Below are 22,346 nucleotides of genomic sequence, written 5' to 3'. Positions count from 1 at the left end.
ACCCAACCCTGTTTGTATAACGACAATAAATAAATAAATGAGTGCATGTATGCAATATTTTATTCTGTCCAGTTTTTAAAATGGAAATATTTAAAAATACTACACTTACCTTTTGTTTGTATCAATGGCGGCTCAGTGATATCAAATTCCTAGCAGCAAAAAACGTCAGCTAAAAGTAAAAAAATAATAATAATCATGAAAAACCTTAAAAATATGTGTACAACATGAGTTTTTGAGTACTCTCTGCTTAATATGTGGTTGTCTTAAACAGCCAAATTGCGTTGAATCTAATAGTCTAAATTGCTGTATTACTAGATTATTTTTTGATAAGATAAGAAAATACTACTTTGTTCATAATTAGATCATAATTTTAAATGAGTGAGGATTCAAAAAAGTATAAATATGTTTAAAAACCTGTATCAGTAACTTAAAGTATATACAAGTCCATGTCAGAACCAGAACAGGAGGAGGACCCATAAACGCCAGTGATTCGGCGATTGCTGGGCGGAAGAAGTAAGACAGAAGTCCGGCGTGGAACAACAGGAAGCCAGAGGCCGACGAGATCGATAAAAGATACACGAGCAGATACCGGACAGACGGTGTCGATACCGGACAGGATGGGACAGACAGGAACGATACCAGATACACAAGCGAATACCGGACCGACAGGGTCGATACCGGACAGGACGGGAAAGACAGGCTGGATACCAGATACACGAGCAGATACTGGACAGACGGGATAGATACCGGACAGGATGGGACAGACAAGATCGATACCAGATGCTGGAGTCAGATATCAGACAGGACGAGACAGACGGGATCGATACCAGACACCGGAGACTGGAGTCCGAATTCAAACAGGACAAGATAGACGGGATCGATACCCGATACTAGAGACTGGAGTCAGATATCAGACAGGACGAGATAGACGGGATCAATACCAGATACTGTAGACTGGAGTCACATATCAGACAGGACGAGACAGACGGGATCGATACCGGATACTGGAGAATGGTGCAAGATATCAGACAGGATGAGACAGGCGGGATTGATCCCGGATAACTGAGATTGTAGCAAGATATCCGACAGGACGAGACAGACGGGATCGATACCAGACACCGGAGACTGGAGTCCGAATTCAAACAGGACAAGATAGAGGGGATCGATACCCGATACTGGAGACTGGAGTCAGATATCAGACAGGACGAGACAGACAGGATCGATACCAGATACTGTAGACTGGAGTCAGATATAAGACAGGACGAGACAGACGGGATCGATACCGGATACTGGAGAATGGTGCAAGATATCAGACAGGATGAGACAGGCGGGATTGATACCGGATAACCGAGATTGTAGCAAGATATCCGACAGGACGAGACAGACGGGATCGATACCAGACACCGGAGACTGGAGTCCGAATTCAAACAGGACAAGATAGACGGGATCAATACCCGATACTGGAGACTGGAGTCAGATATCAGACAGGACGAGACAGACGGGATCAATACCAGATACTGTAGACTGGAGTCAGATATCAGACAGGACGAGACAGACGGGATCGATACCGGGTACTGGAGAATGGTGCAAGATATCAGAAAGGATGAGACAGGCGGGATTGATACCGGATAACTGAGATTGTAGCAAGATATCCGACTGGACGAGACAGACGGGATCGATACCAGACACCGGAGACTGGAGTTTGAATTCAAACAGGACAAGATAGACGGGATCGATACCCGATACTGGAGACTGGAGTCAGATATCAGACAGGACGAGACAGACAGGATCGATACCAGACACTGGAGTCAGAAATCAAATAGTACGAGATAGACGGGATCGATACCGGACAGGATGCACAAGCAGGATACCGGACAGAGTCAAAACACACGTCTTGCGGGTGCAGAGGTTCGTTGACGGACTGACAAGAGGTAGGTGAGAGCACTGAGCTTAAATAGGAGGGGAGCCAATCGGCACCAAATGGGCAGGGCCAAGTGAGGGCAATGGGCAACCGTGACAGTCCAAAGTAATTCATTGTAAATGCAAAACATTGTATCTGTATTTATACTATCATTAATAATGTTATTACTTGTATTATTATAATCATCATTGGACATTGCAAAGAAATTTAATGTTTAAATTACTAAATTCTATTTATTCTTGTGGTTGTACGGAACAAAATCAATTACATCCAGATACTTCTGTTTAAATACTGCACTCAGTACATTTCATCCATTATGGCAAAGTATTTTCCAACGCACTTTCCTTTTACAGCGATAAGTGTGATAATCTTTGAGGTTTAGCATATCTGACTTTCAACTAAATTATTAGTCAATGAACTATCGACATGGTTCGTTTAGGCACTTTTCAATCCTTGAAAACACAACATTAAAATGGATGCATTTTCAAGGATTTCAAGCACCCGTACGAACCATGTATTTAATGCAAGTGCCAGAATTAAGACAAGGTGGAGTGTGTGTATTTTGGCATTGTCTTTGTCTTGGAGCAAGATGAGAAACATTTCATTTGCAAGAGTCAACTGCTTTACCTCATTTTCCAACTTAGTCGGACAGCTAACTTAATAAATGAGCGTGAAGAATCATGTGTTTTTAGTCATGGCAGCTGACAAGTTTTCTTTAAGAACATTCATCAACCGCTTTCACTTTTGTGGAATGTCGGACCAATTCTCAATTTACAAATATATTTTTCCCCTTTGCTTGAAGTTGACATTTCCCTATGTCATATTAATTCTAAAACCATATACCATGTTTATTTTCGATAAGCATGCTCAAGAAAATGAATTTATCAAATATTTATTTAAGTATATAGGAGAAGAACCCAGATACGTAACATTTTTCACACAAGCTTTATTTTACGGGAATGGGGCAGTCATGCACATTTTCATTTTCTTCTTTTATACTTTTTTTTCTTAACTTCTTCATACAACATAATAATTCGTAATACAATACAATTAATAATACAATAATAATAATAATACAATTCAATAATGCAAATTCAATTCGTAATACAATTCATCATCATCATGGCGGCGCCCCTGTTCGGCTGCGGCTGCATCGGCTCGCAACATTTTTTTACACGTCGGCCATAAGACCCAGTCGTCGACTCAGTTTTGACAGCGCACAAAGTCGGCTCGAACTGCAGATTAAGATACGATCGCAGTTTTTTTTGCTGGATATGCGATCATCCAGACATCAAGCGCTCGGTGCTACGACCACTCGGGAGTGTTTATTAGCCACGGACTGCTATGTCAACAAGACCAAGCGGCCTACAAAGCAGCGAAGCAGAGTGGCAGGACAGCGGCGTGACAGCCGGACGAGGAAGCGAGGTTGTCGGGCCGGGCTAACAGCTAGGCTAAAGGCTAAACGCCTCTCCCATCCATTCTCCAACTGGACCATTTAACAACTGGAAGTGGCATCGAACCGCGAGATGACGAACTGCTGCGCTAAAATTCTGACGAAGACATGGTTAATCTTATCTATCTCGGCTGACGTTCAAAGTAACTGTGCGGGTCAGACGTATCGACATTTCGTTCTGTATACACGTGTATACGAATGACAATAAAGTAAATCTGAATCTGAATCAAAGCAAGTGAGCCGTTTGAGAGCCGGCTCTCTTTAATGAGTTGAACCGAAAATGCCGGTTCTCTAAAAAGAGACGGACTTCCTTTCACTACATCAAACTGCTCGCTTCGTTTGCAACGGAAAAAAACGATACCGAGATAGTGGCTACCGCGGCAAACTCGTTTGACTTGATTGATTTGCCGTTTCGTGATAGTCGGTGTACACCGGATGGTACCCATCATTGACAAATTAGCATTTTTCCGTGCATATTTTCTTGTACGTCGTACACGTCTTAAAATGCATAACAAACGTACTTTGTACGGCAAAAACGTACAGCTTGACAGGTATGTAATCCAATCTTGACAAACACTAAAAACATCAATTGTATTACACTCCTTACAAAAATGATTCCAGTGGCTCCATTTCAAAAAGTCCATCAAGTACAGACAAAATTATAGCCCATTACAGCAGCATCAAATGTAATTCTCATGGATGAATAACATAGATTAAAAAAAAAGCTCTGCTTAAGTGGCCCATCACAGAGTGTTTTCAGTCCAAGGGTGACAATTGCCAGAGCCTGCCCGAAGCCCTCAAGTTGGAGACGGGCTTGTTTTCCTTGCCCACAAATGTTTTAAAAAACGAAACGACCGACATTGTTGTACCTGCAATGCTATATACACTCTTTCGTTTACATTTTTAGGAACAATGTTTTCAACAATTGAAGGTTTTTTTTTTCCAAACAATTCCTGAAAAGGTTTTTTTCTGAAGGTATGCAGTGTTCTGGTTTGCCCGCGTCCCTGCGTCCTAGATGATAGTGTCAAATCAACGTGCGTCCCCGGGACGCAACGTTTTTGACACCAAATTGTCATTATTAGCCGATTACTTTTTTTTTTAACAAAGATTTACCGAACTCCAAACTTTTCGTCAGGCAGATCCGCCATTGTTGTTTTGGTCTCGCGCCGATCTCGGCAAACGAGATTTCATTGCTTGGAGATGACGTCATTGTTTTGGTGGTTGTCGAGTGAAAGCGAAGTATGCCTCCGTAAAAACAGTTGGTATTAGGTGCAAATCAACAAAAAATTGGTCATTTCTTTAGTGTCGGTAATAAGTCGAAACACAATACAGAAAGTGGTAACAACGGCAATAATTCCGGCACGAAAAAACGGCGGAGAAATTCTTCAGACGACTGCGAAGGCAAGGAAAACACGTGTTTTGAAGCGAACGATTCAACGAAAGATAAACAAAAGAATACTCCTAGCAAGAAAAGGACTTTTCTGCCAAAATGGACTCAATTATATTCCTGGTTACGCTATGAGGAGGATGATAATGGAGGCTACATGTTCTGTGATGCGTGCACCCAGCGTGACAAAAAAACTGGATTGCATAAATCATTTCGCAATACTAACTTCAAAAAAGCACATTGGATCGGCACAACGACAATGAAAACCATAAATTAGCAATGGAAATTCCGTTGCTGCAATTGGACCTTGAGAAGACATTACAACTATGGCGGGACAGCAAAACACGAAGAATATATGAACTGAAAAATCTGAAGTGATTAAAACTGCATGAATATATAGACTATTATTTCAGCAATATTATTTTGCATAATGTACAATATTTTTGTGAACTGAAAAATCTGAAGTGATAACTGCTTTGTATTACCAATTAAGTGTGATGATTAAAACTGAATGAATATATAGATTTGTATATTTATTTACATATTTGTCGCCGATTTACAATGTCAACCTCGATAACACAAAATTTTGGGGACCCATAGATCTCTGTTGGGCCCCAAAGATTTTTGAGCATGCGAGTCCCCGGGACCCATCACTTTTTACAGGTAAAATGAACACTGGGTATGTCATACTTTCAAATAATGTAATGGTTGGAGTTAGCAGTAATTTGTCAACAGTGTTGAGACTAATAAGTTACAAAGGAACCCGTTTACTTTTCTCGGAACAAGTCCTGTAATGTGTTACGAGTAAAATAGCAACACACTCGCATATATTCCACCGGTCTAAATCTTACCTTTTGTACTCGAGCGCCGCTGGCGGCTGTTAGATAAAAATACATAAATTGGCCGCATCACTGGATAAGCCGCAGGGTTGAACATTTGGGAAAAAAGTAACGGCTTATAGTCCAGAATTTACGGTAATTTCTCTTATTAATGCAGTTTTCCATATAAAAAATGTCGGAGCAGAGGTTCGCAACGATCTGACGGCTTCCTCTTGGACGCCGGGGGTTTAAAAAGAGTGTCTGCACCAATCAGCACTCAGGTGCCCTGAAATAGTAATCATGACACTTCGTGCAGCTTCATCCTATTTGGCCTTTTCCTGTTTTTTTCTCAATATGTGGAAGAGAATGTTTGAAAAAAAAAAGGGATGGGTTGAACAATTTTGTGATTCTTTTCATATTGCCTGCTGAAATTGCTTAAGTGTACTTGTCGAGAAGTGAAAACGACTGCTTATTGCTAGACATCTGTGAAGCTTTTGAACATGTAAAAAGGATTCAAACTTTCTCAATAAAGTGCCGGAAGAACTGCAAAACAGATGAGAGAGTCTAAGTGCGAGACGCGTAGATCAAGTTTCAGTGTCTTAACATTTTTTGAAAATAAATGTAGACAAAGATTCAAATATAAAACCAGGCTTAGTGAAATGTAGTTAAAATCAGGGTTGGGTAGGGTTACTTTAACTGGATTACTTTCAATGACTTTTGGATGACTCCAATAGCAAATATGCTAATAAAAGACAAAAGAAACTAAATATGAATCAAATGATGACTCACAACACGTGGTAAGCTTTCTCTCCTGGCTTTGATCTCTTTGATCTCCGGCAAAACTAACATAAAATGCGACAGAAACAAAATGAAAATCAATCCCAACAGCTTGCCAACATCATTTTTCCCGTTCCATGTATTCTGTTACTCCCCAAGCCTGCACAAAATTTGGTCATACAGTTATGCTAATAGATACCGGACAGACGGTGTCGATACCGGACAGGATGGGACAGACAGGATCGATACCCGATACACAAGCAAATACCGGACCGACAGGGTCGATACCGGACAGGAGGGGAAAGACAGGATCGATACCAGATACACGAGCAGATACTGGACAGACCGGATAGACAAGATCGATACCAGATAGATAATTTACTTTAACTTGATTACTTTCAATGACTTTTGGATTACTCCAATACCAAATATGCTAATAAAAGACAAAAGAAACTAAATATGAATAAAATGACTAAATTTTGTGCAGGCTTGGGGAGTAACGGAATACATGGAACGGCAAAAATGATGTTGGCAAGCTGTTTGGATTTTGCCGGAGATCAAAGAGATCAAAGCCAGGAGAGAAAGCTTACCACGTGTTGTGAGTCATCATTTTATTCATATTTAGTTTCTTTTGTCTTTTATTAGCATATTTGCTATTGGAGTAATCCAGAAGTAATTGAAAGTAATCCAGTTAAAGTAACCCTGCCCAACCCTGGTTAAAATTGACATTGATTTTGGATGTGTGGAGTTTGTTATCCGTTCTTGAAAGAGTTGTGATAAAAAAAGAAGGTTTTAGCATAAAGATAAATCAGAAATTCAATCCAATGGTCATCTACCTGATCAACTGAAGACAATTGTCTTCTGTAAATTGAGAGACTTCTTTTTCAGTATTTGCAGTCACAACTTTATAGTCGAAAGTTTAACTGTTCTGCATTGCCATGGTGCTCTGCACCTTTTTGTCACTTCAAGTGACTGGGTAGAAATTACTGACCTTTATAAAAGGGAAATTAAAAAGTGATTTAATTCTCCAAGGGAAATTGGATTTTGGAAATAACTCTCCCATATCCAAAAGAAGGATGTCACAAATCAAAGCCTGCTGCCTTTCGGTGATCTCCTTTGCAGCCTCCTGTTGTAAATTTAGGACTTTGCTTGTTTGCTGTCATTCCTGGCTTCCCAACACAATCAGGGCAGCTTGCCAGAAAGATGAAACCAATAAATTGGCAAAAACCTTTCGTTGAAATGGTGGCAGTGTTATTGTTTTTGTGTCCATTAGAGATCACAGCTGTTTTCTCATTTACTGCCGTTTCACAACCACAGGGCGCACCGTGTGAAAGGGAGCAGTCTCTGTAGTTGGTTCTGTTTCTGTATTTAATTCATTACATACCGTAAATTCCGGACTATAAGCCGCTACTTTTTTCCCAAACGTTCAACCCTGCTGCTTATTCAGTGATGCGGCCAATTTATGTAATTCTTCTAACAGCCGCCAGCGGCGCTCGAGTACAAAAGGTAAGATTTAGACATGGAATATATGCGCCGAGGAAGCCTTCAACTTCTTAGCTTGTGCACAAATTAAATTAGCTCAGACATATCCTCACCATGTAAATTGCAATAAGAAAGGCACATCACGCAGCTTTTATGCTAAATGCAATCGAGCAGTCCGATAAAGAAGGAAACAGAGTTACTGCACGTAGACCTTGCTTTGCGAGTGTGTTGCTGGCGTGTTATTGAATAAGGGAGAGTGGGACGACGTCTATATGGCATAGTCTCTTACCCAAACTGGGGAAGACGGGGAAGATGAGGACGTTTTACCTTGATTTCTACAAGTACCGCATAATTTATTTAACAGACCCGTTTACTGTGTTGCAAGCGTGTTGCTAGTAGCGTTTTGTTACCCTTCACAGGCACGGTTTGGGATGAAAGTTATAATATTATTATTAAAGCTTTGAAAACTCTCTCGGTGTACCATCTTTTCTTTGGTGGTGGTGCTATTATTTCTTTCTTAAATGCAATAGTTGTACGCACTACTTTTCTTTTTTCACCTGTAGCAACTTTGCTGCTTGCACTGACTTTCTTCGGAGGCATAATTAGGGGCTAAAACACTTGGTACACCTATATTAAAAGCGAAAGCAAAACGAAGCACGTCCGCACGCGATAACAGTCGGTCACGAAAAGAGCGATCTACACCCGTACGTCGCTCAGCATGGCACCCTAGCGTACGCACTCACGCATTACCGGCTTTCGAACTCCGATTTTTTGACCGAACAGCGAAGCCAGAATTCCTGGAAATTTTTGGGTCGGACTCCGATTTGTTCGAACTGAGAGGCGTTCGAAAACCCAGGTTCCACTGTACTTCGGAGCAACTGCACCATTCATCCCAGAAAAACCAATTCCCGTTGCATCTTCAGAAAACCAAGCCTTGGGAGGTGTCACCACACAAACCCATTAAATAGCCATCATTCTCCCCCACACACACCCTTGTATTCAGGCTTTCTGAATGTCAAAAGCTATTAGAGGTTCCCCGCCTTACCATTACAGGAAAAAAAACCACGACGGACTTCCGTGAAAGGTTGAAGTCTGACATATGGAAACAATCATCTCACCCGAAAAGTTGAATGGTCGGTACAACAATCCAAAACATAGATAAACAAAGACTAAGCTGTGGTATCCCATTTAAATAAATCCAGCAAACACAACGCGAGGAGTCAAAAGCCACACTGTAAATCTCAGAGCCCTTTTCAAATAATGACCCCAATTACTTACAGTTTACCGTATTTCGATTGTATTACTTCCTTTACAAATACACACCACGTTTTCTAATTGAGAGGAATGTCAATGCTGCTCTCGTGCCATTGCAAAATTCAAAGAACTAGCCTGTCTATCACTTTGAGTGAGAGACCTCCAGTTAAGGTTGAAAAAGGACCTGAAACTCAAATCCTGACATGAATTGCTCTTTAAACGGGTGACATTTTGGATAGCCAGTGGAAATTGTGACATGTTAATTGCAATGTTCCCTGTAATTTTCCACGGGTCTGAGCGTTCGCACAAAGTCGGTGAGCAACGCTTGAAACAACAGTGAGCAACAGCGATCCCAAGTGTGGCAACTCAGTCATTATCAAATATGTCTAAAACTTGACATTTTGCTGAGTTTTCGACAATGCAAAATTATTTTTCACTTTTGAATGAATTGACTCATGTACGATTGCAAATGTTGCAGGGCCTACAAACGTCATTTGTTTTTACAATTCTTTCACAAGATTTCCTTTTTTTTTGCTGGTATCTTTTGTCGCATAATACTAACATTTTTGGGGGCTTATTTAGTCGGTTGCACGATACACAACTGTATTTAATTACATTTTTTAGGGGAAGTACAATGTTGGCAACAAGATTGACTTGATATACTTGGAAATTATTTAAATGCAACACAAACTTTTTCTTCTTTTTACCTGTTTTTTTCTACTTTTTTTTTAATTCCTTTAAAAAAAATCTCATGAAATGTGAAATGAAATGATCTGCATTTATATAGCGCTTTACAATGTGCTCCATATAATCCCAATAGCGGCCTTGTATTGCAGCCATGTAAGACACTAACCTGCTTAATGGGGGTATTAGGGGTTCAGTGTCTTACCCAAGGACACTTCGACATGTAACACGGACGAGCCGGGATTCGAACTGGGATCCCTTGATCCCAAGACGAGCGCTCTACCTCCTGAGCTACTGCCCCCCATTATATCTATTTTTTCCCAGCTGTTACTTTTTCCTTTGTTTCCTTCTTTTCTTTTTTTCAGTTTTTTTCTGAATTTTTCCTTCCTTTTTTCTCTTCTTTTTTGTTTCTTTTTTTCTCAGCGTTTCACTACTTTTTCATTTTGGTATTTTTTTTCTTTTTGTTCTATTCCCCGTTTCCTTTAAGTCACTTGTCATGTCCTGCACGGTTGTCATGGCGCCCAGCTGGCCCGGCCCCTTGACACCGGCTGAGAGGCATTGGACTGATTGCTCTTGGAGTACTCAAGCGCGCTCCTTTGTACTGTGCGTTGCTGGAACGTTTGTTAAACCTGGTTAAACTCCGTGAGACTTCCGTTAAAACCTGTTAAATGCCTAGTTCGGTGAATTTGCCCGGATTTGATCCTGTTTTGTTTTTGGTCTGATCCGTTTGTTTGTTTTTGACAACTTGTCTTTTGTTTGGATTTCTAATCCACTCCGCGACCATCGATCCCCGGATCGAGTGTGCGCACCCTCCTTATCCTTCCCCCAATAAATTGTGAGTACGTTAATGCAAATGGGTCCTTTTTTCCTGTTTCCCTCTCCGTTTCGTGACACATTTTGTGCATAATTTTACATGATATTTGGTCAGGTTGGGATTAAAGAAGCAAAAAAAACCTGATGAGCCGTTTAGGACCCGAAAGAACTGGTTCCTTTTAGTGAGCGGAGCCGAAGAAGCCGGTTCTCGCAAAACCCTACTAACTTTACTCAACTTTGTTCTACTTCGACATTAACTTCAAAATACCGCATTTAGAACACAGCGTCAGGGGAACTCATGTATTTTTACCTTCATGCACTGTAACTTTGACTTAATTCGCTTTTTAATTAGCAATTTCGAGCCCTGATTTTTGTGAGCTGGCTAGATTTTCTTGTGCGCGGAAAAGCTCCGGGCAGTGCGCAATTGCGCACACACGCAGCTTAGAGGGAACATTACTGGGCAGTATGCGTTTGGCTGGGTTTGTCAATTGCCACCTTGAATTGCAATAAGAGAATTGCTGATGGATTGTTAAGGAAGTCATTGATCAATGCCGAGTGTGATATAGACTAGAGAACAGTTATACTTATCCACCAGTTGTAAAATGAAGTCGTTAAGTAACATTTTTTGACCAATTATGTGAAAATATTGAAAAAAAGAATACATGAATACCGTAAATTCCAGACTATAAGCCGCTACTTTTTTCCCAAACTTTCAACCCTGCGGCTTATTCAGTGATGCGGCCACTTTATGTAATCTTTCTATAGGCCGCCAGCGGCGCCCAAGTACAAAAGGTGAGATTTAGACGAGTGGAATATATGCGCCGAGGAAGACTGCAACTTCTTAGCTTGTGCACAATTTAAATTAGCGTAGACATGTCCTCACCATGTAAATTGCAATAAGTAAAGCACATGACGCAGCATTCAAACTAAAAGCATTTGAGCAGTCCGATAAAGAAGGAAACAAAGCTACTGCACGTAAGCTTTGCGAGTGTGTTGCTAGCGTGTTTTAGAAGAAGGGAGCGTGGGACGACGTGACAAGGTCGTCTTCCCCATACTAGGGAAAACGACTTTGATGATGTCAGCCATAAGGAGGAAGATGAGGACGGTTTACCATGCTTTCCTCAAGTACCGTATATTTTTTTAACAGATCTGTTTACTGTGTTGCAAGCGTGTTCCTATTAGCGTTTTGCTACCCTTCACAGGCACGGTTTGGGATGAAAGTTATAATATTATCATTAAAGCTTTGAAAACTCTCTCGGTGTACCGTCTTTCTTTGTAAATATGTGTAACCATGTATAATATGTGTTTGCAACTGTATATTTTTGTGATGTATTTATCCCCGTGCTTGCCTGGGTTTCCTCCCGGCACTCCGGTTTCCTCCCACATTCCAAAGACATGCATTCCAGGTGGATTGGCCGGTCCAAATTGTCCCTAGGTGTGAATGAGCGAGCGAGTTGTCTGCCCCTGTGTGGCCCTGCGATTGGCCGGCAACCAGTTCAGGGTGTCCCCTGCCCACTGCCCGATGATTGCTGGGATGGGCTCCAGCACCCCCGTGACCCTACTGAGGATAAGCGGTGCAGCTAATGAGATGAGATGAGTTTCTTTTGTCTTTTATTAGCATATTCGGTATTGGAGTAAAAGTAATTGAAAGTAATCAAGTTAAAGTAACCCTACCCAACCCTGCTTATATAGACAGCAAAACAATTCTTACATTTCACCCACAGGTTTAGTGCTGATTTACAAGGCCCCGTGGAGGAAACTTCAGCTCTTTGTTCTACTCGAGTATTATAAAACGTGCCACAAATACGACTGAAAAGCTACCCACAAGATGTTGGCTTTTGTACGTGTTTTCGTGTTTAGTGAGATCCGAGACTTTGACTCTGGGCATTCTAGCCAGTCATCAGCATGACTAATAAGAGCTTAACCAGATGGTGATGAATGACTTCGCAGATAGCACTTTCTCGAACGTTTCATCATAAATCACACCTCTAACAAACAACTCAAACGAGGTACATTCACAAGAATAAACAACTTGGCCAAAACTAACCCATATAAAGCATCTGGCAGATTTCACACCGGCCTTGCAACAAACTGACTCACTGCAAGTTCACTCAGTGCAAACTTGGGAGTTTTGTTGTAATCCTGCTCGTTTACGGCTGATTTCTCCCAGGGCCTTTTCAGAACTCTTGCCAGACATGCTTACTTCATCTAAGACTTTAGCAGTGACAACGTCCGCCGCGGATGTCTCCCGATTTTGGCCTAGCATCTCAAATTGTGCTAAAGTTTGGCTAAAGTCTTTGAGAGCCGAGTCATGCTTGCAGGACGCACTGATGAAAATGAGAGGATCTTGTCCTGACGAGTCATACTTTTTTTTTCAAACGTGTTTATTTATGTAGTTTAACATTTTATATTGTACATGGGTTTTGTTATATCATATACCGTATTTTCCGCACTATAAGGCGCAGCTAAAAGTCTTAATTTTTTTCAAAAGCTGACCATGGGGCGGCAGTAGCTCAGGAGGTAGAGCGCTCGTCTTGGGATCAAGGGATCCCAGTTCAAATCCCGGCTCGCCCGTGTTACATGTTGAAGTGTCCTTGGGTAAGACACTGAACCCCTAATACCCCCAATAAGCAGGTTAGCGCCTTAGATGGCTGCAAGGCCGCTATTGGGAAATGTGGAGCACATTGTAAAGCGCTTTGGGAAGTCATTGACTTGAAAAGCGCTATATAAATGCAGATCATTTCATTTCATTTCATTTCACCATGCGCCTTATAATACAGTGCGCCTTATATATGGCTCAATATTAAGTCGCAAGGTCTCGCAACTTACGCAAAAGCCGCCGACTCGATTTTCCCCCGAACGTGGAGTAGTCCGCGGTGTATCCTGGGATTTATATACCGGCGTTTCATTGGCTAACCAATGTGTCAATCATCATTTGAAACGATCGCTATTGGCTGAAGTTATTCGGAGCCTCGGATAGGCTAGAGGGCCAAAACAAACCCTGCAATTGGCCGAAAAAGATGACTGTGATTAGCAAGCTTGCTAAAGTACGCCATAAAGAATACATTATATAAATATTTTACTCTCCTGGATTAACTTCACTCACGGTTGTAAGAAGACCATGGTTGCGTATCATTATTGAACGTGAGAACTTAGGTGAGTTATGCGGCTTCATATTTTCCCGGTATCTTGTTTTAGAACGATCTTGATGTTGCTGTGATGAGTTGAGTGAATTAAACTCAATTCCAAGTGTTTATTGTCATATGCACAGTAAAGTTACGAGCGAAAAAGAAAATAGAAACGAAGGAATGGTTGGCATTTCTTGAATCCAAAGACTTTAACCTTCCGAATGATATTTGAAACAATGCATTTGAGTGACATCGTACGGACACCGCATCCGCACGTGTCTACGACACGTATTTGCTTCTTTGCAAGCTTTGGGAATGTTAAGGGGGTAATAAGTTTGACTGAACTATCTCACTGTTTTGTCGACGTTCCCATTGTAGCGCCTTATAATCCGGTGCGCCTTATGTATGGAAGGTATAGGACAAAAAATATTTTTTGGGGGTGCGTCCTATAACCCGGTGCGCCCTATAGTGCGGAAAATACGGTATATTGTTAATTAACATTTTGTTGTGAGATACTAAGATGCTCGACATGACCGAGGTTTATTATAAAAAAGTTCAAAATTGAAGTAGCTTGGACGTTCACGTTCACTGTAGAAGGCAAAAATACATGCAAATAGAATTAAGTAGAATAATACATTTTCTTATTCTTATCTCATCAGCCGTACCGCTTATCCTTATTAGGGTTGCGGGGGGGCTGGAGCCCATCCCAACCATCTCCGGGCAGTGGGCAGGGGACACCCTGAACTGGTTGCCGGCCAATCGCAGGGCACACGGGGACAGACAACTCATTCGCTCAATCACACCTAGGGACAATTTGGACCGGCCAATTCACCTGAAATGCATGTCTTTGGAATGTGGGAGGAAACCAGAGTGCCCGGAGGAAACCCACGCAAGCACGGGGAGAACATACAAACACTGCACAGGAAGTCTGGAGCTGGATTTGAACCCACGCAGGAGGTTCCCATGACATGAACTGTGCCGCACAAGCCCTAACCACTGCGTCGCCGTGCTGCCTACATTTTCTTATTCAAATTATTAATTTATTTTCTGCATTAAATTATTGTTGGTATTAAACTGATTAAAGGGATTTTTTCTTAACTTCAAGAGAGCTGGCTCTCAAACGGCTCCCTTGCTTTGATGCATTACGAATCATTATTGTTAAGAATGATTCGTAATATAATGCATCAAAGCAAGTGAGCCGTTTGAGAGCCGGCTCTCTTTAATGAGATGAGCCGAAAATGTCACGAAATAGACCGGGAAGCAGGAAATCGGAACTCATATGCGTAGACAATCTGTCACTTTAATTATGAAAGAAAAGTTGTCCAACACACAAACGGACCAAAAACAAACAAAACAGGTTCAAAGGCAAAAATTCAAACTAGGCATTACTCAGATCAAACGGGCATGAACAGGGTTTCAACAAGGGTTAAACAATTATCTAGCAGCGGGCAGTTCCAAAAGGAGCGCTTAAGTACTCCAAGAGCAATCAGTCCAATGCGTCTCAGCCGGTGTCAAGGGGCGGGGCCAGCTGGGCGCCATGACAACTGTGCAGGACATGACATAAAAAGCCGGTTCTCTAAAAAGAAACGGACTTCATTTCACTACACAACTACCACATGAAATCCGAGGCGGCAGACGCATGCGCACAGTAGCATCAAACCGCTCGCTTTGTTTGCAACGAAAAAAACGATACAGAGATAGAGGCTACCGCGGCGAACTCGTTTGACTTGATTGATTTGCCAATTCGTGATAGTCGGTGTATACCGGATGGTACTCATAATTGACAAATTTGCGTTTTTCCGTACAGATTTTCTCGTACGTCGTACACGTCTTAAAATGCATAATAAACGTACTTTGTACGGCAAAAACGTACAGGTTGACAGGTATGTTGACGGCTATAGATGTCGATGAGTTAGAGAAATTAAAGATTTCATACTCAGGAGCTCCTTGAGGACATGAAAAGTATTGCTGGCTGTCGATGCAAGGTTATGGTGTGTATAAGTCTCCATTTTGGTGGGGGGGAATCATTTTAAAAGCATGTTGCTGACTTAACTACTGTTAACAAAGTTCCAGGAGGTATTGCATGAAAGTGGAATAAAAGAAATTACAAGTACCGTATTTTCCGCACTATAAGGCGCACCGGGTTATAGGGCGCACCCCGAAAAAATAGTTTTTGGTCCTATATTTGACATACATAAGGCGCACCGGATTATAAGGCGCTACAATGGGAACGTCGACAAAACAGTCAGATAGTTCAGTCCAACTTATTACCCCCTTAACATTCCCAAAGCTTGCAAAGACGCAAATACGTGTCGAGAACACGTGCGGATGCGGTGTCCGTACGATGTCACTCAAATGCATCGTTCCATCATTCGGAAGGTTAAAGTCTTGGGATTCAAGAAATGCCAACCATTCCTTAATTTCTATTTTCGCTCGCAACTTTACTGTGCATATGACAATAAACACTTGGAATTGAGTTTAATTTAAAAATAGACACTCCATTCCATCCATTATCTGCACCGCTTATCACAGAAACATCGAGTTCATTCTGAAACATGATACAGGGAAAATATATAGACGAAGTAGCTCACCGAAGTCAATAATAATGACATAAGACGCACCGGATTATAAGGCGCTACAATGGGAACGTCGACAAAACAGTCAGATAATTCAGTCAAACTTATTACCCCCTTAACATTCCCAAAGCTTGCAAAGAAGCAAATACGTGTCTCAGACATGTACGGAAACAATGTCTGTACGATGTCACCAATCACTCAAATGCATCGTTCCAAATATCATTCGGAAGGTTAAAGTCTTGGGATTCAAGAAATGCCAAACATTTCTTGGTTTCCATTTTATTTTTTGCTGGCAACTGTGTGGACAGCAAAGTAAGAATTTCATTGTGCAGGGAAACATGGTTCTTTACTGTGCATATGACAATAAACACTTTGAACTGAATTTAGTTTAAAAATAGACTCACCATAGAAACATCAAGATCGTTCTAAAACAAGATACCGGGAAAATATAAAGCCGCGTAGCTCACCTAAGTTCTCTTGCAGCCATCACGTTCAATAGTGATACGTAACCATGGTCCTCTTTTATCCGTGAGTTTAGTAAATCCAGGAGAATAAAATATTTACAAATACAGAATAGTGAAAAAATGCTTTCTGTATGCCGTCAACCATGTGCTATACACATTCATCTTTTTCGGCCAATTGCAGGCTTTGTTTTGCCGCTTCAGCCAATGGCAGCCTGTAAATGATAAAAAGGATCCGCCCCTTGACCTCTGAATAACTTTAGCCAATAGTGATTGATTTCACTGATGATTGACACATCTTTTTCGGCCAATTGCAGGCTTTGTTTTACAGCCTAAGCCTATGCCAGCCTGTAAATGATAAAAAGGATCCGCCCCTTGACCTCCGAATAACTTTAGCCAATAGTGATCGATTCAAATGATGATTGACACATTGGTTAGCCAATGAAACGCCGGTAAATAAATCCCAGCATACACCGCGGACTACTTGGCGTTCGGGGGAAAATCTAGTCGGTGGCTGCAAGTTAGTTGCAAGACTGCAAATTAATATTGATCCATAAATAAGGCGCACTGTATTATAAGGCGCATGGTCAGCTTTTGAAAAAAATTAAGACTTTTAGGTGCGCCTTATAGTGCGGATAATACGGTAACTGAATAAGCACAGCTTGATCTAGTCTGGCTGCCACATGCTTTTAACCAGTTGTAAGTTTGCCGAGCCATCCTTATCTTTACCGTTGCCTTGTGATGTCACAAAGCTATGATCTTTGATTTTTGCAACTCGGAGATGGCATAGGAGCTTGCTCTGTCCACTCCATGCATTGGCCCGGTATTGCAGTACCTCCGGGAACGGTGCATTCGCAATGATCGCAGCAAGGCTATAGGGCTAGGACCTTAGCTTGGCCTTTTGGCTGAGAGTAAATGTCCTGGCTCCTGGGCTTTGTAGCGTATTATGAACTGAACGATAACGGATAATGGATAATGATTTATGAACAAGCTAAATAACCTTTAAAACCCCTTAAACCCCCCCCCTGGTAAAAATGTGCAGCTCTGTCAATCTAGCTATGGAAAGTTGAGATCAATGCGCGTTCCTCAAAAAGACCCTGGGGATTGATCTCAGGATTACCGATCCAAAAGTGGAAAAGTATCACGTATTGTTTTTTACAGCTGGTGGACAATCTCAATGGAGTTTTATTATAATGTGAAAGAAATTAGAAAAAAAAGGTGACAGGAGCAATATTAATGAAAAAGGGACAAAGATTGGCAGACATTGCTGTCAGGCAGAAGGAAGACTGAGATCACTTGCTCTCGTTTCTTGGTTTTTATTGGTCGGGGCTGAAGGAGAAGGGCGTCGTCGTGTTGGGGAGAGTGATCAGGAGTCAGACGGGCAGGGCATGTCGTAGGCAAATTCGGAAACGGGTCGGCAACGGAGATCAAGTAGAAGAAAACAGGAGGCAGGCAAAGAGTCGGAGGTACGGGCTTTCTGAGCAGATGGCAACAGGTAGCATAGTACAATCAGACAGCTTGTTCCCGGAAGCTGAGGATTTAAATGGACAGGGTGCGCCAATCATCTGTCCTGGCTGTTGGCGCCAAATACTGAGCACAGGTGTTCCCGATCCGGTTGATTGTGACAATTACGGATTAGCTTGATGCAAGAGTAGCGAAAATGTTTGAAATTCATACAGTAGAACTACCATAATAATTGTCAAAGGGCCTGAATGTTACTCCTCAATCAAAATTTGGACGTGTTAGTTTAAATGTGAAGCACAGTCGCTGAGTGGTTAGCACGTCCGTGGAACAGTTCTGAGGTCATGGGTTGAATTCAGCTACCAGCCTTCCTGTGTGGAGTTTGAATGTTCTCCCCTTGCTTGCGTGGGCTTCCTCCGGGCACTTCGGTTTCCTCCCACATTCCAAAAACATGGATTTTTGGTTAACTGTCTGGTTGAAATTGTCCCTAGGTGGGAGTGAGCAAGTGAGTCTGTCTCGGTGTCCCCCTGCCCACTGCCTGAAGATACCTGGGATGGCCCCCATTACCCCCGTGACCCAACTGAAAAAAAGCGGTGCAGATAATGGATGATGGATAGATTATTTAAATGTCGCAAGTGGAAGTGCATGATACTCAGGAAATATTTTATCGTGCAAAGTGCAACCAACCATCCAGTGTATCAGGGTTATCCATTTAATCATTTTTTTGGAGGCTTCATTTAATTGATCCCTCATAATGAATAATATTGTCTATCCAAAAGAGGACCCAGCAGTAAGTCAAAACTAGATATTAGAACACTCGGCAAACCGGTGATAACCTTTGGATAATCTTATTCTGGTTGTTAATCTGGTCTGGAGCAGGCCAGCCAAAGAAAATCAACTACAGTGGAACCTCGGTTTTCGAACGCCTCTCAGTTCGATCAAATCGGAGTCCGACCAAAAATTTCGAGAAATTCTTGCTTCGCTGTTCGGTCAGAAAATCGAAAATTGAGTTCGAACGCCGGTAATGCGTGAGTGCGTACGCTAGGGTGCGATGCTGAGCGGCTTACGGGTGTAGATCGTGTAGATCACCCCCACACCTCGTGACTAACTGTTATCGCGTGCGGACGTGCTTCGTTTTGCTTTCGCTTTTAATATAGGTGTACGAAGTGTTTTAGCCCCTAATGATGCCTCCGAAAAAGTCAGTGCAGGCAACAAAGTTGCTCCAGGTGAAAAAAGAAAAGTAGTGCGTGCAACTATTGCATTTAAGAAAGAAATAATAGCCAAATATGAAGGAGGTGTGCGAGTGTCTGATCTTGCCTGCGCCTTCTGCTGACCACCACAAAGGTAAGAAATCCTATTCATAATATTTTCTTAATCATTTTTTTTTATTTTTACACGTTCATGTTAGCGTAATCTTTCGTACGGAAGATTACGATAACGCGAACGTACGATTAGCCTGGGTTAGCTTTAAGTTTACGTTTAAACATTCAAGATAAACATTCAGGGTGTTGGAACGGATTAAAACGATTTACATTATTTTTAATGGGAAAAACGATTTCGGTGATCGAACAAATCGGTTTTCGAACAGGGTTCTGGAACGGATTATGGTCGAGAACCGAGGTTCCACTGTACTAAAGTCACTGAGCTAAGCTAAATTTAACCTATTTTCAGGCAACCAACTTGAGGCTAAACAACAAAAACATGTCAGTTTAATCCCTCGTCTTGGTTTTGTGCAATACCTTAGTTGTAGCTAATCCTTTGTTTCATCATGGCTGAATACATATTCTCATCTTTCCTCAATTCAAATTATTTTTCTCTATTAACCATTTGTGTCGATGTTTGTTTGAAAAGTTCTTCTAATAAACAAAGTACCGTATTTTCCGCAATATAAGGAACACCGGGTTAAAGGGCGCACCCCCAAAAAATTGTTTTTGGTCCTATATTTTCCATACATAAGGCGCACCGGATTATAAGGCGCTACAATGGGAACGTCGACAAAACAGTCAGATAATACAGTCAAACTTATTACTCCCTTAACATTCCGAAAGCTTGCCAAGAAGCAAATACGTGTCTCAGATATGTACGGAAACAGTGTCTGTACGATGTCACCAATCACTCAAATGCATCGTTCCAAATATCATTCGGAAGGTTAAAGTCTTGGGATTCAAGAAATGCCAAACATTTCTTAGTTTCCATTTTATTTTTTGCTGGCAACTGTGTGGACAGCAAAGTAAGAATTTTAGGCTTTTAGGTGCGCCTTATAGTGCGGAAAATACGGTAATAAGTACAGTAAAGTAGTGGAATTCAGATGAAGTTTTAATGTTATTTCAAAACTTGTAATCAATTCAGGCTGTTGATGACCGAATCAAAACGATAACAAAAGAAGACTGAATATGTATTACAATGTCAAGACGAGCATATTTCTTTCATTGGGTCAGTGAGGGGAGTAGCCATCTGTTTTGTAATCAGCAGCCCTCAATAAATTACATTTGATAATTTGTAGTCAAGGAGTAAAAGGAAATTAGGTTGACATTAAACTGTCTTCCTCTGTGTATAATAAATTTCCCCATGCAAAGACTGACTTCAATACAAGCAGAGTTGGGTCGGGTTACTTTAACTGGATTACTTTCAATTACTTTTGGATTACTCCAATACCAAATATGCTAATTAAAGACAAAAGAAACTAAATAGGGGCGGCAGTAGCTCAGGAGGTAGAGCGCTCGTCTTGGAATCAAGGGATCCCAGTTCGAATCCCGGTTTGTCGGTGTTACATGTTGAAGTGTCCTTTGGTAAGACACTGAACCCCTAATACCCCCAATAAGCAGGTTAGCGTCTTACATGGCTGCAATAAAAGGCTGCTATTGGGAAATGTGAAGCACACTGTAAAGCGCTTTGGGAAGTCATTGACATGCAGATCATTTCATTTCAGATCATTTCATATGAATAAAATGATGACTCACAACACGTGGTAAGCTTTCTCTCCTGGCTTTGATCTCTTTGATCTCCGGGCAAAACTAACATAAAATGCGACAGAAACAAAATGAAAACAAATCCAAACAGCTTGCCAACATCATTTTTGCCGTTCCATGTATTCCGTTACTCCCCAAGCCTGCACAAAATGTAGTCATTTGTATCCATATTTAGTTTCTTTTGTCTTTTATTAGCATATTTGTTATTGGAGTAATCCAAAAGTAATTGAAAGTAATCCAGTAAAAGTAACCCTACCCAACCCTGAATACAAGAATGGGTTTTAGAGCCTCGTTGTTATACAGAATAGACTAGAATAGAATAGAATAGATTGGCTGGCAACCAGTTCAGGGTGTCCCCTGCCCACTGCCCGATGATTGCTGGGATGGGCTCCAGCACCCCCCTCGACCCTACTGAGGATAAGCGGTGTAGCGAATGAGATGAGATGAGAATAGAATAGAATATACCTTTATTGTCAATGTTAGAAAATGGGTTAACATATTCTCATCTCATCTCATTCGCTGCACCGCTTATCCTCAGTAGGGTCGCGGTGGTGCTGGAGCCCATCCCAGCAATCATCGGGCAGTGGGCAGGGGACACCCTGAACTGGTTGCCAGCCAATCGCAGGGCACACAGGGACAGACAATTCACTCGCTCAGTCACACCTAGGGACAATTTGGACCAGCCAATTCACCTGAAATGCATGTTTTTGGAATGTGGGAGGAAACCGGAGTGCCCGGAGGAAACCCACGCAAGCACGGGGAGAACATACAAACTCCGCACAGTAAGGCCGGGAGCTGGATTTGAACCCGCGCAGGAGGTTCCCACGACCGCACACGCGCTAACCACTGCGCTGTCGTGCTGCCCGGCTAACATATTGTGACAACGAAATTGGGCATAACACTCCAGTTTCACATTCACAGTGAGGTAAAGAAACCAAGAAGATAAAGGAACAGAGAAGATAAGGTTATAAAACAAGAATAAAATTATAGTATACAGTAGAATGCAAATGAAAATAAGCTCCATCTCTCAAACAAATAGAAATAAATATAAAGGACTCTCCTCCACCCTGAATGTAGAAAACCCTTTCAACTAATCATCGCTGCAGCTGAAATACAGCCCTTCTTTCTTCTCAGGCCAGAGACGGAACAAGACTTTTCTTTT

General features: G+C 41.6%; 1 pseudogene; it reads left to right on the top strand.

Moving 5' to 3' along the window:
* The first annotated feature begins 17,481 nt into the window (after nucleotides 1-17,481).
* LOC148362204 (U2 spliceosomal RNA) lies at nucleotides 17,482-17,611 on the top strand (annotated as a pseudogene).
* Nucleotides 17,612-22,346: the final 4,735 nt, after the last annotated feature.

The sequence above is a fragment of the Urocampus carinirostris genome, chromosome 7 (assembly GCF_059441175.1).
Source record: "Urocampus carinirostris isolate Australia breed hairy pipefish chromosome 7, RoL_Ucar_1.0, whole genome shotgun sequence".
Taxonomy (NCBI): domain Eukaryota; kingdom Metazoa; phylum Chordata; class Actinopteri; order Syngnathiformes; family Syngnathidae; genus Urocampus; species Urocampus carinirostris.
The sequence above is the reverse complement of the archived record's forward strand: the minus strand, read 5'-3'. Positions and strand labels throughout refer to the sequence as shown.